The sequence below is a fragment of the Schistocerca piceifrons genome, chromosome 8, assembly GCF_021461385.2.
Source record: "Schistocerca piceifrons isolate TAMUIC-IGC-003096 chromosome 8, iqSchPice1.1, whole genome shotgun sequence".
Lineage (NCBI taxonomy): Eukaryota > Metazoa > Arthropoda > Insecta > Orthoptera > Acrididae > Schistocerca > Schistocerca piceifrons.
Genome location: NC_060145.1, coordinates 189,599,731 through 189,618,289, shown reverse-complemented (window position 1 = coordinate 189,618,289; position 18,559 = coordinate 189,599,731). Strand labels below are relative to the sequence as shown.

Below are 18,559 nucleotides of genomic sequence, written 5' to 3'. Positions count from 1 at the left end.
ATCGGTCGGTCGGTCAAAACGCCTATACACGCCCAGTTCGTCGGTCGGTCGGCTGGTGCGCGTGTAGGGCCCGTAAGCTTTTCATTTAAAGTAGCGACTGCGGAGGTTGCTTGTGCCGCCGACGCACCGTATCTGTGTGACCGGTGGCCAGCCGGGCTCCCCGCCAAAGGCTGTTGCAGCATCTCTGGAGGGGCGAGCAACTAGGCCTGCGGATGACCGCCGCGCCGCTACACGGCACGCCACGCCAGCCGCGGCTCGGCTCAGCTCGCAGTTTATCAGCGACCCTCGCTCGTGACTGTTGCGGTCTCGCTTCCTCTCAGCTGCTTCGCCGCTCTCCACGCGGTCGTCATTCTCTCGCCGCGCCGGCTACTCGCTGCGGTCCTCGCGTCTACGAGCGCCGTTAACTGCAAGCCGCATCTGCGCAGTCGCAACTCTAGGTAATTACTCAGTATCCACTCTGCCAGCCACTTAACACCGTGTGTCGCCTGCCGCAAATTAACTCACCTGCTCTGCGCACGCGGCGTGCGTTCATAAATGTGTTCCTCGCTCGACGTCCGCTGAAATCCGTTCTCATCTTGTGCTAACTAGTGAAACGCTCGCATGTCCCCTGTCCTAAAGCAGTTCCCGATAAATAAGGACTTTTCTTTCCGACATCTCAAGAGAGCGGTATCTGTGTCCCTTATAATATTTTCACAGCGAAATGTATTTTCTCTGTTCTGTATGCTTAACCTAGATTGCTATACCCTCGTAAAATTCGCGATTGCAGTTGGGTATTAAACACGGCATCTCGTTGTTAATTTGGTATGTAACATACCATTGGCGATCTGATAATTGTAGTTAGTGTATAACCTACAAATTGACTTTCTTCGAATAAAATGTGGAGCAGTAAACTTTACGATGGTTTAGTAACGGTGTAACATTCACCCCCCCCCCCCTCTCTCTCTCTAGTATTCTTGAGTTAATAAGCGTGTCAGATGGCAGAGAAAACTTATACAGTTCTATACGACGACACGGCGTAGTACTCGTAAAACGAGTGACAACTATGGGTTCAAAAAGTATTAATTTTTCTGATTTTAAAAAGGCATGACATCGTTACAAAACTCGCAGACATTAAGCTTACATGGGATTGCCACAGCAGGCTTTTGTAAACTGATATCCTGGTATCGTTCCTAATTGATCAAGTAGACACTCCAATATCCATTCTGTAAATGTTTCTTGCTGCCGGATTTCCTCTTCCACGATAGTTTGTCGCTGCCAAGTGAACACGCATCCGTTTCTGAAACGTGCTTGCGTTATTTTGCGGCTTACTTTTAGAAAATTCTCGACTAATTTGGAAGTTTTTGTGTAGTGAAAAAGTAGAAGTATTAGAGCGTTGTGTACGTACCTCCGAAGAGAAGGCATTATACTCACTATGGGAGAAAGTGGAACAACTGATTTCTAGAGGTCACTTGTGTAAAACTGACGGCTGGAAAACCAAAATTTGGGTCGGTCTAGCAAAGCCCTTCAGATTTTAATATGTAAACACGACAGCGAAAAACGGTTTCAGAAATTTTGCTTTCTTCTTCCGTTAGTTCTCATGTATATCTGGCAATTGAAAAGCTACGTCTGTACTTCAGACATTCACAGTGAGAGCCAAGACCACAACAAATAGTCAACGTCTAGCACTCTGCCACACTGGCTCTCATTTGATGTTTCCAAAAGTTTGTATAATGTATTTCATCAAAGTCGACAGACTGTGGCTAGAGTCAAACTACGGATCATATAACATAACGGTATATACGTGGGGTGTTTGCTGGATTTCAGTGTTAAAGATATGACACCAAGTGCATGTTGATTGCAGTCTTTGAACCATGCCACTGCTGCTAGTGAGACAATTCTACCTTCAAGAGCTGTGCACTTACGCGCAAAAGGATTTAAATCCGTCTTACAGACTTATTAAAGGGCTCTTCTTTTTCTTTAAACCATTTTTGGTGAATTGTGGGGTAGTTAATTTTACAAAAGCTACACTCTTCATATCATAACCGCGACAATTGTCAATAACTTATTATATAGCAATCTGCGATCGCAAGGTATTTCTTAGATATGACCTACCGAAATCTGAGGTCCTTGCCTTATTAAAAGGTAATTCAATTAGGAACTACGGAGCCTCCACATGGCAAAGGAATTCCGTCTCGTCATATTTGTAAATCTGAAAGAGCACATATCTGGAAAAAAGTCGTCACTATCCTGAAATTCTAAATCGTAAACTGTTAAGGTTCCAAAATGTTTTGTCAACATAGCTTCACAACTTCAGTGTTTATAAAAAGGGTATCAAGGAAACTGCCAGCAGCTACTGTAATATGCCTTCATTAACGGTCAGTTTGTCAAGCGGATGAGAACATTACATCAGTTTTAAGGACCTTTCTTTAACCCGCTTTAGTTTTCGTCTGACTTACAGACGATTACTTCGCCGGAACTAGATGAGTAAACACACATTGCTGCTGTTTTTGGTGTTCCTTCATAACATTTTTAAATGTTATAGCTCGTTTTTCCGGACTTCGGCAAGATTCTTTTTGTTGACCTGGAAATAGCCTACTTCCTGATGTCAAATAACATATTCATCGTAATTTTTTTACAATTACCGGTTTTTTCACGGAAAATACAATCATATCAAAATGCAGTTAACTTATTTAAAACATTGGCGGTCACATGTGTAAATACTGCGAGGGAGCTAGAGACCACACGGAGTTCTAACGAAAATATTTGCTTCGCGGAGACATAGTGACCTATTCGAAAAGAAAATGTCTTCAGTATTCAGGTTAAAGGTTCAACATTATTGTGACTGAAGTGTTACCGAGGATTTTCACCGTTCAATGGTCACTTTTACGAAGTGAGTCAAGGTCTTCAAAAAAATTTTCCTCCATACATATTGACTTAGCTGTCTCCCCTAAGGCCTTAATACTCCCAAAACTGTTGATTGATCACTGAACTTGAACGTTTCGATTACCATTTTCGGCACAATAATGAACCGTTGTCAACAGTATTAATGGCAACCCATTAAATTTTGAAAATTGTTCGTACTGGAAGCGAACCCAGTCGCGTGAATGGAACAAAGCTGAGACTCGCAATGAAACGTCGTGGCAGATTCGAACTCGGATCTTTGCCTTTCACGGGCAGTGCTCTACAGACTGAGCTACTAAAGTAAGACTCACGTCCCGTCCTCACAGCTTTACTTACCGTAATACCTCGTCTTCTACTTTCCAAACTTCTGAGAAGTTCTCCTGCGAACCAGCCAGAGTGTTTTATATTGCCGTATACTCCGTGCAGAGTGAAAATTTCATTCTCGACAACTAGAATCTTCGAATACAGAAGAGATTGAAGACATCCCTACTGTTTTGACGGACAGTTTGTTAGTAAGCAGTGTAAGCTTGTTGTTCTTCCGTATCTGCCCTCAGCTTAGCGAGGAAAACGGAACACAAAATGGTCGATCTTGTGTCTGACGTACGCAGATTATCTCTGAATAGGCGGACTGTCTCTCTTCGATCTGGAAAGAACTACGCACAGTGCCAAGTTCTCTAGTTCCTTGTCCTAAGTTGGTCCAATAAAGCGACATTAAGCTAAGGGTCTTACCACATCCGCTATTATAACATCCTGAGACTTTGATGTTCATATTCTGGAGCTATAGGCAAAATATTGGAGTACGTCCAACATCATGTGTGTTGTGCATTGCGTCAGTTTGAGGACTGTTGGAAAGTTATTTTATTCTTGAAGAATCAAATTTCGAAGATAGTTAGCAACTCTTTTTATTACTATAACCGTCGAAACCTGTCTTAGTAATAAAAAGAATTGCTTACGGCCTTGGAAAACCTGATTCTTCAAGAACAATATAACTGCAAACATTAATTTATTACTGTTTCAAACGTTTGCGTGGTCGAAAACAGCGTATTCATTTCTTGGAGTTAAGCGCAAAGACATACAGATTTGGACTGACAACTCTATTACGCCTGTCTAGTGACTTTTGATAGTGCTTAATGCTGTTACAAAAGTGGCCTTCTGTGAAAAACATAACTCACAACAATCATTTTATTGATCTATCATTGGTGTCTTTTGCATTGGAATTGTGTGTTTGTGAAGATTTGCAGCGTGCTGACAAGGAATATATATTTCCCAAAAATCCTGGAGCAGAATGCGCGACTGTCACATTTTAAAAAACACACACACACACACACACACACACACACACACACACACACACACACACACACTTGTCTGGGTGGATAGACTGGGAACAGCGTTACATGCGAGACAAAACGCCCCGGTTAGTCCGTGATCGTCGGGTAGCAATTGTATGTCTCATTTACTGGCAATGCCAGATAGCCTAGAAAAATCAAACAAGTCTGCGTCAGGATCAGTGATCTAAAAAATTTGTGAATCTTTTGTTTTACAATAAACCTTTACAACCTAAGGTAGAAGTAACAGCTGTGTGATAGTGTTAGTCGATGAACGGCGATTAAAATTTGAGACTACGTCATTCTGAAATACTGAACCTACTATAAAACTGACGTTTAGACAGTCGTTGCAGATGTACTCTCCTGTTGATTACAGTTAAGTCACACTGAAGTGGACCGCTTCGCTGAAGACCAAAACGTAGGTATTATGATTATTTTAGTGACTGACAACGACTGTGTGAAAACTGGAAGAAAATCGAAGTGTTTAACATGTGATGCTACGAAATGTTTAAAATTAGATTACTTAATGTTACCAGCAGGATCGCCAGGAAAGGAACATATGGAAAACACGGAGTAGCAGAGAGGATGGTAGGATATGTCAAGGCACCAGGGAATAACTTCCATGGTATTAGAGGGAGTTGCAGGGGCAGACAGAAGTTAGATATTTGCAAAATTGTTGAGACCGCTCTTAGCTCTGGTGTGAGTAGGTTGGAATAGAGGAGGTATCGTGGCGGGCCGCATCAGTCAGAACACTAATGACAAAAAGACGCGACTTAATACCCAGAAGGACTTACGTCACATTGAAACTGGCTATGGAATCCTACGCCTTTATAATTTTGATTTCAAGTAACTGGGTATTTTCCTCCTCTAGGTCACATACACCGTGAAATGCCAGTTGTTAAGAGCTGTTTCCACAGCTTTGTAAAGTTTTCAGTAATTCTGTATTTTCTTATAGGGTTAGGAGTTACCATTCAGCCTTAATTTTTTAGTAATATTTACACACGAAAGATGAAAATTAATCAAGGAAGGCAGATTCGAATTTAACGTTCCGTCACTGAGGTCATTAGAGACGAAACACAAGCGGTTTGTTAAAAGTATCCTTCTTACATTCTTTCATCTGTAAGTAACTTTGGAAATTTTCTACAGTAGAATGTGAGGTATTGGTTTCTAAGTTCTACTGAAAAGCGTTTGATCTTTCCCCACATGTCACTGATCGCAGGCTCTAAGAACTTAAAAATTTACGAGAAAAGAAATATTTGCTTCTTCCAAATATATTACTTTTCAGCCACATAGTCCTAGAAAACCGAAGACCATTCGGCCTCTTTGTACGCCTTACCGTTATAGCCTTCTTTCAAGGAGTTTGACCAAACATGGTTGATAGAGGCTAAATCGGACTGTACTCTGGTTTGATGCCGTCCTCCATATGAGTTAAATTTTCCAGCTGAACATATGTAGACTACGTTTTCCGTGTTTTTGCCTTTCAAATTTTTAGTCTGATTGTCTACAGTAGCGAAGTAACTACATAAGATTGGCATACCAGATGCCTGACGAACCTGCCCCTTTGATGGTAAGGAAAGTGTCAACTTTCCTCGCCCATTTTCATTCCACACATAATCTGATAATTTTTATCATTCAGTAGCATTGTAGTTTCCCATGGTCGACATTCATTTCCATATCATGTTGTGTCCTGTATGTATGCTTTCAGAAAGTAAAATTCTACATGAGTACCATGTACCAGGAGGATTTCTTTAATTAAATCGTTCTTCCCCTGCCTGTAGTGCATTAACCATCTCTTCTTTGCTTAGGACCTCCTGTTTAACCGTAAGTCCGAAATTGGGGACAATTTTTCATTCCTACTAATGTCATTTACAATAGTGACACTTCACTTTTCATTTCTGTTGCTTAATAACATACTTCGTCCAAACCATACTGCCCATTTCATTTGACATCTATTGTAAGTTGGCCTTACTTTCAGCAAGAAACAGTCACCTACTAAACTTGGCAATATTCGTCCACCCACGATTTTTATTCCTCTGTTGGAAATTAGTGACACTGTAACGCAGCTCGTAACAGCTTTACAAATTTTGTTGACAAGTGGTACTCGATCACCTACCTGACAAGGTTGAATGTTTGTAATGTCAACAAAAGAGCGCGCGACCTCCTGCCAGTCACGTTGACACTTGGTAAGCGCCAAGTCAGCGGCTTTGTATTTGCGGTGACTGACGTCAGCACTATATATCCGACGTATTCTCTAGCTCCAGGTTCGTCTAGAGAACTACCTGCATGCCATACTGTCACCGTACGTATTACTATTATTAGGGACTAAAAGATGTATTGTCGGGAGTCTGGGTGGGCATAACAGGTCCCGACAGCGAACGCATGGAAGCGTGTCGCTTACAGCGCTTGACAGATTCGAATAGTCAGTCGTGAAAATATTACGTGCATAAGTGGAGTCCTTCACTCAGCTGGGTACTGGAACCATTTGCATTAATTAGGTCGGGAAAATATAGAAGCGAAGACAGTCTTCAGTAACTTTCCTATTTTTCAAATCTTTCGTCACTGCCTTGGAACGAAAAATATCGCTTTCGATAAACGCAAAGGAACGGAGAACAGGGACATTGACTGCGGCTTCGCAACAATGGTGCAAGTGCAGTGAAACAAATGATATTGTAGTGTATTGCGTAACTGAATTTACATCGCAGTTAGTGGAATCCTTTTGAGGACGGTTGCAACAACGGTATGGCAGTCTGTATAGACTGACAGAAACGCGAGCAATAAAGCTTAAATTTAATCACGTTATCATGTGGATCTGGTAGAAAACAAAACAAATACGTATTAGCACTAGAGAGGCTAAAGGCCAGTAGGACAACTTAGCTGACTGGTCGTGGGTCTCTTTGGTCAAAGCGTAAGACACGACCCACAAATATCACTGTGACGCTACAACTAAGATGCCATGTGTCCTATAGGAAGGCATATCGTTAAACGCTCAGATGGGAGCGTAGGATTTCTTCCATAGCTACAGAGTAATGGTCACACCGGTGAATAAAGAGGTGTTCGTACAGTGAGTGTACTTCATTCCGTGTAGCACTTACTACTAGCGTGACAAATCCCTCAGTCATCTCTAGATTTATCTCCATCACCACACAATTCATAGAATTATTACGGTTGCTCCACAATTCGGCGTACACTACTGATAGCGTTTAAACTGACCGCTGCCGTTACTTCGCTCGACAAACTACTGTACAGTGTTTGATAGGGAGTACTCTACATTATTACTATCCATTAACGAATATTCTTATTATTGTTATTGATTCCCGTTTGTCAACCTCATTCCGTCTATGTCCTTAACCAACTGTTCTCCCGGCTCTTGGACGGCAGTCCAGGTTTTCAAATTTTTACTACTCTTGTGGGGTCCATTCTTTCCATATGACTCCTCCAATTTCTTTCTCTTGTCATCCATTTATTTAGGTCTTGTATTCCACATCGATCATTTATCGATACATACCTCTTTCTCCTACATGGTTATTCGCTGAATCTGTTCCATTCCCATTACCTTGTATCTTATTCGTCTCCGCTCTAGTTTATGCTATGTATGACGTAACACGATGCACTCTTGTTTTATATATTTTTAGTTTCCGCTCAGTTGGTATGAGTTTCCCGATGAAGCATTTTGCAGGCATCCGGCTACGTTTACTGCCTTAGTCATTTGGTTTTTCACTACTACAGTTAGGAGTTTATATCTGTTGATAACTCTCAGCCTGTAGCTCATGACTTGTTCAAGTAACGTCTACTGCTAATTTGTATCTTGCAGGGTGGTTTTTGTTATTGTACTGTTTGATTTTTTTTTAGGTGAGATTTTCAGCTTAAACTGTTTCTTTGTTCTGTTGAAATAAAGTAACGTATGCAAATTCATTGCTTTCAGTACAGCATTAGCGGCATAACATGTATATCCCAGTTCCTTTCTTATGGTGTCAATGATTACGTTGAACAGGGGTGGGCCCAATGAGTCTCCTTGTCATCTTCCATTATCTATTAGAATTTCATTTGTCAATCTTTCGTGTGCTTTAGTTTTGGTTTCATTACCTGTGTATGATGTGTAACGATTTTTGATTCCATTGAGACTCTCTTGTCCATTAAGTTTTGAATTATATAATTTTTCTGATCCTATAAAAGGGTTTCTACAAGTAAACAAAACGCAAGTAGGTTGTTTCCACAACAAATTGTCTTAGAGTGGGAATATCCTCCATCGTGCTCCTCCTCCTCATGAAACCTCGCTGTGCTCCTGCTATTTCTATATCATTGTGCATTGTCTCTATCTGTTGAAGCTGTTTGAAGTTGGGATCAAGCAGGGTAATTCACGAATCGAACGTGAGAAATAATAACCTTGGAAGATTCAGCTGATCTTACTCTTCATGTTTTCTTCTTTCCATAATCCAACCGTTATCGGAATCAATCTCGCCGTCAGTTAAAATGTTTGTGTTACGCTGTCCTACTACCTCTATGTCCCTTCATCCACATCTTTAGTCCAGAAGGAAACAGTGTGCACGTCAGTGGTACCACTACCACTATCATTGTCACCCTTAGCTGTTCCATTCATGAATGGTATACGGGAAGATACTGTCCACAAACTTGCGTAGGAATGTAATAGTGACTTCAACTGGGGTCTATAGAGCATCTCCGTAACGCTATCGCTCTAAATAAACGATATAATGATGAAACGTGCCGCTTGCCGCTCTTCGTTGGATCATCTTTATATTGCCTGTTAGTCTTAGTTGGTAATGGTCCCTGACAGTAACAAATTACTAAAGGACCGGTCAAACAGTTGGTTTAAGTCACTTCTTTCGTGGACGAATTTCATTTCCTTCGAATTCTTCCACGGAATCTGACTAGCGTCGCCCTGTATAACTGGTCCCTTCGGCCTGGCCATGATTTGCACTCGTCCGCGTCTGTTAGAGTTCCGGCTTCCCCCACTACAGCACTGTTCCGAGAAGGTGTGTGAATGACTAGAGTAAAAGCTGATGGCTGCACCTGCGGAAAAGTGTGGAAGACGTATTGGTAAGACGCAGCGAGTACTTCTAAAAGACCAGTATTGCTGCGTACTCAAATCAGCCAAATTCTGTCACTGGTGTTAGAATTTTTCTGCCATAATGGTAATTTTATTAGTGACTTATATGCATTATATGGAGCTAATACGGTGAGCAGAACTACAAAAAGCTTCAAAGGCATTCACCGTTAGGTAATGATGTTTATAAATGTATACACATTTCGATTTTAGAACATGTAATATATCTGGAAGTATGGTTCGTGGTACAATCACACAGTTATGCAGATTGAAATAAGTTAAACGTGAACGTTTGCGGGACTTCAATTTCATAACAAAAAAGGTTGATACACGCTTGTTGAACCAAACATTGAAATAATTGTAGCGGCTTACGGTGAAGTACAGGATATTGCTCTTGGGATAGTGTTTTATAAAAAAAAAACCTTGTAAACTGTATTGGACAAACAGGTTGTTCAGCCGTGTTCAAAATTTTGTCAGCTCAAGTAGGAAGTAATAAGGTACTTCTGCAACGAGAAGCGAGAATCATTTTGGCAAATAAATCGAAATCAGCTTTCAGTCGTGCAAATTCTTGGAATCTCTTAGAGAAACTCAAATTGCTGATACGCGTTAAGTCATGACTGGTCCACAAATGGCTGCCTTGAGTTCGAGGACGTGTTCCATTTCATGAACATGAAGCTGATTTCTTTTCCATGGGATTTTTTCTTGATAGCGTCCGTCTTGTGCACCATATGTTACCAAATTATTCGCCCCATGCAAGGGAGAGACGTAATGCATTAGTGACTAATGGCATCCATAAAAGATACTGACACTACTCACATTCAACGCAGCTGTTTTCCGTAACGACCGCCTTTAGTTCAGCCAGAACCCACTCCCATTAATTCCAAGTGCACCGTATCGTTTTTGTGGCTGGTTTTGTAGTGGCATTCAAACTACGTTTTTTCAGATCATAACAGTGCGATCACGTATTAAGCGTTTTGCGTGTCATTCAAATGATACGAAAATTACAGCTATTCCCATTGCGCATTGAGGGGTGTGCCTTCTCCATTTTCTTGAACTAGGGCTTCGACTCCACAGTATTTCTAATGCGGATCGTAAATGTGATTCAGCGCAGGTAGTATTGCTACGAGATTGCTAGGCGTGTGAGAATGCGGCTAGAATATGGCGGCGTCCACCTGCTTTTGCTCTACCTCATCACCCTGCCGGCACAACTCGCGGTTGCCCTCTCCGTACTAGGTAGGAGTGCGGTCGGAGCGCTGTTTGGCCAGGCTTATGCTTTACGTGGTCATTCCATTTTGGGTTCCCCCCCCCCCCCCCCCCCCCCAGCGAATATTCCTAGGTACTTCACGCTTGTTAGGGTTTTCAATAGTTTTTCAGCAATAGTGTAATCGAGTAATAATAGATCATAATCCGCGTATGTGTGAAAGTGCAATTTACCAACAATGTTCCAAAAACCAGTGCGCAAAGAAGCGAGTTTTCAGGTGATATCTCACGTTCTATTGAACATACAGATGAGTTTGAAGTTTCGGAAAGCCCTTTGCGTAGCTACCATTGGTATACCTAGCACAACACAGGCGAACTGCAGCTATCCTTCAGTGCACAAGTCAAAAGGTGAGCATCACACACTTCTTGCATACAGACAAGAGCAATCGTTAGGTGTGGTCTAGGGCGGATCTTAGATGGGCTATAGAAGCACAATTTTTCCAACGGCAGTACCTGAGAAAACCGCAGAAACTAGTTTTCAATCCCTACCTAAATAGCCAGCCACAGCAAATGCCTCAAATTTTAACCGTACTGTCTTCACTTATCTAGGTCCGGTGATTAGAACAGGGCGGATGTATCCCTGCCTGTCGTAAGAGGTGACTAAAATGAGTCTCTCACTTTCCGGCCCTATAAGTTCAGGTCCCATTTTATAGTTTGACCTGCCACTTTCCAAATTCTACAGAAGTGCTGGCCATATGGGGAAGGACGCCTTATGTGTTGAACGAGTTATCCAAAGTGGCCTTAGATTCGATCCCCTGAACCTCTTGTCATGGCTTTGCAGCTCCACCTGCAATTCAACTATTTGGGGAACGACACTTTGCGGGGTAGCACATCTTCTTCCATTCTCTCCTGTCCTCTTTCGTCCCCATGACAGTATTGGATTTCTGTGCCCAATATCCAGCATGGCAGCCAGTCCGTTGTGGGGGGGCTGTAAGGTACCCATTTGGTGGTAGCCCCTGACAACACAGGAATCGCACTGCTGATGCCTGAGATATAAACTCCCACGTATGCAAAGGAGTAAGTGCCAGTCTTCCTGGGGCATCAGGACTCGTGGCCACGGCCGTCATGCCAGGCGGCCTTTGCTGTGGCTGGGTGGCGCCTGTGGGGAGAGCCCCCGTTCGAAGTGGGTGGCATCAGGGCGGATGACCCGCAATGAAGCGGACTAAGTCGTTTCTTGCTGATGACTGTACGGCGCCAGCATTCTCTAAGAAGAGCAAGATCGAGTACAATGCTGACAAATAAGACTGTAAATAGTTTCTCTCCCTCGCTACCCCATGGGAGGAACGTAGGGCTAGAGAAAGAAGCCATATTCGCCTAGGTATTTGGTTATTTGGTCTGTAGCAGAAGGTTTGGGGACTCCTCTCTACCTACGAAGCCTCAGTTCTTTGTTGAACATCTTGAGGATAAGTTCAGGGACGTGACAGCGCTGTCAAAGATGAGAAGCGGTGCAGTATTGATTCAGACAGCATCCCCAGCCCAATCCCAGGCTCACTTGTGACTGGCTGGGTGATATTCCTGCTTCTGTCACTCCCCATAAAAGCATCAACTTGGTCCATAGCGTTATTTTCCATCGCGACCTCCTCTTGCAGTCTGACTAGGAGCTCCCCGTCAATCTAGAACGTTGGGATGTTCATTTCATCCGACGCAACGGATTTGCTACTGGTACCTTCAACTTGGCTTTTGAGGGTGATTCACTACCTGAAAAGGTTTACCGCTGTGACGTTAAACCATACATACCTCCTCCTATGCCGTCCTCTAAGTGCTGGAAATTCGGGCACATGTCTTCCTGCTGCACTTCCAACGCCACATGTCGAGACTGCGGACATCCACTGCATCCAGATACTCCTTCTGCTCCTCCTCCCACTTGCGTCTTCTGTGGAGAGCACCACTCCCCGTATTCGCCAGACTGCACACTACTCCAAAAGGAGCAAAAAAGACCCTGGACCAGTAGACTTACCAAGAGGCTAAATGGAAATTTGAACGATTACACCCAATTTGGTTGACGTCAACATACGCTGCAGCTACAGTACCATCGCCATTATTAGTACCAGTCGTACCACACTCTGTGTCACGAATAGTGGGCCCTCTGGGCCTCCAGAATACGTCCACCCCCTTGGTGGTAGGGGGAAAATCTACCTCTGTTGCTCCCAAAGTAGCTACATCAGGTGCAAGGGCCCCCAAATGCAGGAGACATCGGTCCCCTCTCCCCAACCAGAGAAGCAGCAGCCTCCTCCAACTCCTCTCGTGCAGAAGGGGTCCCTTCGGACCATCTCTCTCAGTGTATCCACTAACACCACAGTGGACACTCACCAGTGGCTGAAGGAGCCATACCTTCTGGATAAACAACTTCACGGTCTTCCTCCATGCCTGAAGCTACTTCAGGGAAGTCGGCAAGTAAACAAAGAAGTCTCCTATGAAAAAGGACCCTCTGAGAGCGAAGTGATGGTTGAGCAGGTGACTACCACAATCGTTTCTGTGGCATAAAACGCGATCCCTCGCTCTTTAGGGTGCCCGCAGCGAAAGACAGTCTCTTGGTGGTCGCCGGAAGTCGCTGAGGCAATTACAAAGCATCGGCGAGCTCTATAGCGACATAAGCGACACCCTTTCCTAGAGCATCTGATAACCTTTAAGTGGCTCTGTGCCCCTGTACACCAGCTTAAACTGAAATCGGGGTTTTGGGAGAGATATGTGTCGACCATTGGGTGCCCTACATTCCCTTGCCAAGTCTCGACAAAGATCAGACATCTTTCTGGGTACCAGAGGCCAACAGGTGTCCCTGGCACCATCAGTGCCGAGCACTTTGCTGAGAACCATGCTCGAGCCTCTGCGTCAGAGAACTATCCCCCCCACCCCAGCGTTTCGCGCCCTCAAACGGCGGATGAAAAGGAAAGTCCTCTCCTTCACTACACGCCACAGTGAACCCTATAATGCCCCATTTACGGAGTGGGAGCTCCTCAGCACACATGCACATTGCCCCAACGCAGCTCCTGGTCAGATGAACAAGCATCTCTCGTCAGACTACAAGCGACATCTCATCATCTTCTACTGGATCTGGTGCGATGGCATCTTTCCATCGCAATGGTGGGAGAGCACAATCATTGCAGTGTTCAAACCAGGTAAAAACCTGCTAGAAGCCTCACCAACGTTTTTTGTAAGCTGTTATAACGTGTGGTAAGTCAGCAGTTGTTGGGTCCTGGAGTCAAATGGTCTACTGGCTTCATGCCAGGGCGGTTTCCGCCAGGTTCGCACTACCATTGATAATCTAGTTTCCCTAGAGTCTGCCACCTGAACAGCCCTCTCCAGACGCCAGCACCTGGTTGCCGTATTTTTTTATTTAAGAAAAGTTTACGACACGACATGGCGACATCATATCCTTGCCACGTTATAGTAGTGGTGTGTCTGGGGCCCGCTCCCGATTTTTATCGAAAATTTCCTATCGTTCCGTACCTCCCGTGTCAAAGTTGGTGTCTTCCAATCTCCCCATATCCAGGAGAATGGGGTCCCGCAGGGCTCTGTATTGAGTGTAGTGGCCATTAACGGTCTAGCAGCAGCTGTCGGGCCGTAAGTCTCACCTCTGTATGCAGACGTTATCTGCATGTCGTACTGCTCCTCCAGTACTGGTGTTGCCGAGCGGCGCCTACAGGGAGCCATCCACAAGGCGCAGTCATGGGCTCTTGCCCACGGCTTCCAGTATTCAGCGCAAAGTCGTGCGTCATGCATTTGTCAGCGTCGTATATCTACATCGCTTGCCACCAAGCGGTGTGTGGCAGAGGAAATAATTCACGCAAAAGTCATATTTCCTCTGTTCCACTAGCGGATCGCACGAGGGATAAACGACTGTCTGAACGGCTCAGTACGATCTCTAATTTCCCTTGTCTTTGATTAGTGATCATTGCGCGATTTGAAAGTTGGTGGTAATAATAAATGCTCTACATCCTCGGCGAAGATCGGATTTCGGAATTTCGCGAGTAGCCCCTTCCGTTTAGCAGGCCGTCTATCTGCAACTGTATCCCACTTCAAATTTCTGAGATTTGTAACGCCCTCGCGATGGCTAAATGTACCAGTCACAAATCTTGCTGCTCTTCTTTGGACCTTCTCTCTCTTGAATGAGACCCAACTGGTAAGGGTCGCATACAGACGAACAGTGCTCAAAGATTGGACGAACTAAAGTATTGTAAGCAAGTTCCTTCGTTGAAGGACTGTATCGCTTCAGGACTCTACCAATAAACCGCACTCTAGAGTTCGCCTTGCCCGTTACTTGTGTAATCTGATTATTCCATTTGAGATCATTTCGAATAGTCACACCCAGCTACTTGACGGATGTTATCGCTTCCAAAGACTTGGTATTTTTTGTACTTGTAAATTATTGGGAATTTTCGCCTTGTTATACGCAGTAGGTTACACGTACTAATATTGAGAGATTACTGCCAGTCCTTACACCACTCTTTTAATTTCCTCAAATTCTCAGTGATTTGTTCACAACTTTCGTGAGATACTACTTTCCTGTGGACTACAGCATCATCGGCAAACAGTCTAATGCCGCTGTCAATACCATCAACCGGATCGTTTATGCAAATCGTAAAAAGAAACTGACCTATTACGCTGCCCTGGGGCACACCTGAAGTTACGCTTGTTTCTGTTGAAGTCACCCCACTCAGGACGACATACTGCTCTCTGTCTGTTAGACATCCAGAACCAGAACTTTACCTTAATGGCAATCCACTCACGGTAGTGAAGACATATCGATTCTTAGGACTGGTTTACGATGCCTGATTGACAATCTTCGTTAGCTGAAGCGGAAGTGCTGATCACACCTTAATGCCTTCCACTGCCTGAGAAACACCAACTGGGGTGCAGATCGCTCTACGCTGCTGCAGCTCTACAGAGCCCTTGTTCAAACCCACTTCACTATTGGATTCTGGTTTACGGTTCGGTGGAGCCCTCAGCGTTGCGTTTACTCGACCTAGTGCAGCACTGTGGTGTTGGACAAGCAACAGGTGCTTTCAGAATGAGTCTGGGTGACTAGGGTCCTGGTGGAGACTGGAGTCTGTAACCTCCCCCTCACTTATCGACGTTATTGACAGTGAAAAATTAAACCACGTGTACCTGATGAAAATTTGGGAAAAGCAATCGTCACCGACGTTAATCTGTCGGTAAAGAGGGAGTAAAGGATTACATCTAAATGAAAGGAAAAATGCAAATGAAATTGGTGGAAATTAATTTTGAGAAAAGGGTAAAACTAATAATGAAAGTAAATGTGCGGTCGTCACGTTAACAATTAATTGGCGTTGATTAGATATTTGAGATTTGGGAAAAATTACTGTCGCCAGTCCTATGGACAACTACTATAATAACTGAAAAAGAAAGGTTATTGCACATATAATTAGCACTAAAAGCATGGCAACTGAAGGTTGACACGTGTTGTGTGAAAACTGAAAGTTTGTCAGAAGTAATAAATTTCGTTACACTCGGACTTAATTTAGCAAAAGAATTAATAAAACCGGAAAATTGAAAGTTAATTTAGTGACTGAAATGAATAGTGAGATTTGTTTCTGAAGCACTACGATATTCAGTAAAATGTTAGTCTTGGGCTACCTCAACAATCATTTCAAAAGCTACTTGAATCTACGCAATTTAGAAATAAGAGATTTAACTTTTAACTTCAATTAAATGATTCTGAACAATTAACAATAACATTTAGTACGTACCAAGCCAAGCTGCAGTCACAGGTAAGCTAAAATACGGTAACAAAACTCACTCTTAATTTCTGCTTGCGTAATTTAAATATTGTAGCCAGCTATGAATACTTAAACTGAACTTTGAAATTAAGGCAGTGAAATGGAATGATATTACTTTAATGCTGGCGTTTGAATTTCAACGACACTCGGGTTCATTCCAGAAAAGGAAGGGGCCCTGCTTGGTAATGCAATTGGGACAATGAGCAACAAAGGTTCATGCTAAGTTGCTGTATTTTTGTGATGCAACAGTTTTAAAAGTTGAGGTCTGCCATACAGTTCTAAAACTTTACGTGCTTCCAGTCTTCCTTGTTGGTTGATTGAAGGTTTGAAGCCGTCGATCGAGGAGGTGGCGACAGTCACTCATTGTCGGCCGTCGCTGTTGCAGAAGCTGGATGTTGGCGCGCCTTCTTCTCGACACGGTCACCAGGCGAAACGGGCTCTTGATGTGCGCCAGCTAATGCTTTCCGTCCGCGACACCATGTCAGAAACTATCATAGCAAGTCGAGCGCTATTACATGCTGCCAAACCCCGAAAGCGCGGCAGCTCACGGGAGCGTCACACAGCACACCACCTCCACCGCCCTGTTCCAGCCAGACTCCTTTCTGCTCTCGCTCGACACGGCCGAGTTCACACTACCAAAGATACTAAACACTTAGGTTCGCCACACGACCTATCGATGTATTCGTTCGATAGCATAGTTTTCCCTAGGCAAGACCCAGCGTAAAAATACAAATAATATTCACAAAACAAACCAATTATACATAGACATAAATGCATATATATATATATATATATATATATATATATATATATATATATATATAAAGTAGTAAAACAATTACAATATATAAAGACACAGAAATGTCATATCTTGAGGTAACAAAACAAGGAAAAAAATTATACTAAAATAGATGGAAATAGGAGGATATGCATTTCCGGCGTTACAAGTCCTCCATTGAAGGTTAGGCGTGCACAACTGCTCGCCAGTTAAGTTGCACGCATTCGTAGTTCTGAGCGTCCGAATTACCGTCTCCTTTTCCTATCCACGGCGGTTCATCACCCGAACTGGAGACCCAGGTCAGTGCTAAAGATCGCGGTTAGAGTCTGGTCTATTGTCTGGAGTCCTTGATTTTACCGCCTATATTGGAGGTCCGTTCACGTACACCTCCATGGCGTACACATAGGGCGAAGCTTTGCATGAACCTTTCATATGGTCCTAAGGACTGAGTTAACCCCGCAGCTTTCTGCTGTTACTTCCTCTCTATTCTTGGCATGTTCTGGGTCCATGAAGTGGTTTACACAGACTGCTCGGTGGCTGATAGTCCCAATGGCTTCGGGTACGTTCTTACAGGACATATTGTACAGCACTCCTTGCCAGCTGGCTACAGTGTTTTCACTGCAGAGCTGGCGACCATTTCTTGTGCTCTTGAGTGCATCTGCTCATGCCCTGGAGAGTCGTTTGTCCTTTGTACTGACTCCTTGAGCAGCCTACAAGCAATCGACCAGTGCTACCCCGCCATCCTTGGGTAGCGACCATCCAGGATTCCATCTACGCCCTGGAACGGTCCAGTCGTTCCGTCGTGTTTGTGTGGGTGGACCCCAGGCCACGTCGGTATCCCCGGAAATGAACTTGCCGACAGGCTGGCCAAACAGGCTACACGGAAACCGCCTCTGGAGATCGATATCCCAGTAACTGACTTACACCACTAGGTTTTTCATCTTTGGGAGATGGAGTTGCATAATATCAGTACGCACAACAAACTGCGTGCCCTTAAGGAGACTACGAATGTGTGGAAGACCTCCATGTAGGGCTCTCGCAGGGACTCTGTGGTTCTCTGCCCTCTCCGCATTGGCCATACATGGCTACCTCTCTGCCGCTAGGACCCACCACGGTCGCACTGTGGCTAATGTAGGACTGTCGTCCATATCTTGCTGGACTGCCCACCTTACGCCGCCCTGCGGCTGACTTTTAACTTTCTCAGCACCCTACCTTCGGTTTTGGGTGACAATGCCCCAACAACAGAATTAGTTTCACGTTTTATTCGTGAGTGGGGTTTTTCTTACCATCTAAGGGTGGGCATTTAGCCTTCTCTCTGAGGTCGCCACCCTCGCTTCATTTTAACCCTGTCGCACTGTCTCCGCATTTTTTGTCTTGGCGGTCGTCTTTCCCCGACATGTGTTCATCTCGCCTTGTCAAAAAGACATTTTAATGTGTTGCCGAGTGACTGGCTCATCCTCTTTTTATTATTTTGATCAGCCAACCCAGACTACATCCTCTATGATTTCTGAAC

General features: G+C 44.0%; 1 protein-coding gene across 1 annotated transcript in view; it reads left to right on the top strand.

Annotated features, from left to right (window-relative positions):
- The first annotated feature begins 246 nt into the window (after positions 1–246).
- The window catches only part of LOC124711347 (lysosome membrane protein 2-like), a 368,649-nt gene continuing 350,336 nt past the window's right edge, over positions 247–18,559 (top strand). The window contains exon 1 of the mRNA XM_047241385.1: positions 247–437. The gene's annotated coding sequence lies outside the window, so the exon portion shown is untranslated. The remainder of the gene's footprint in view (positions 438–18,559) is intronic.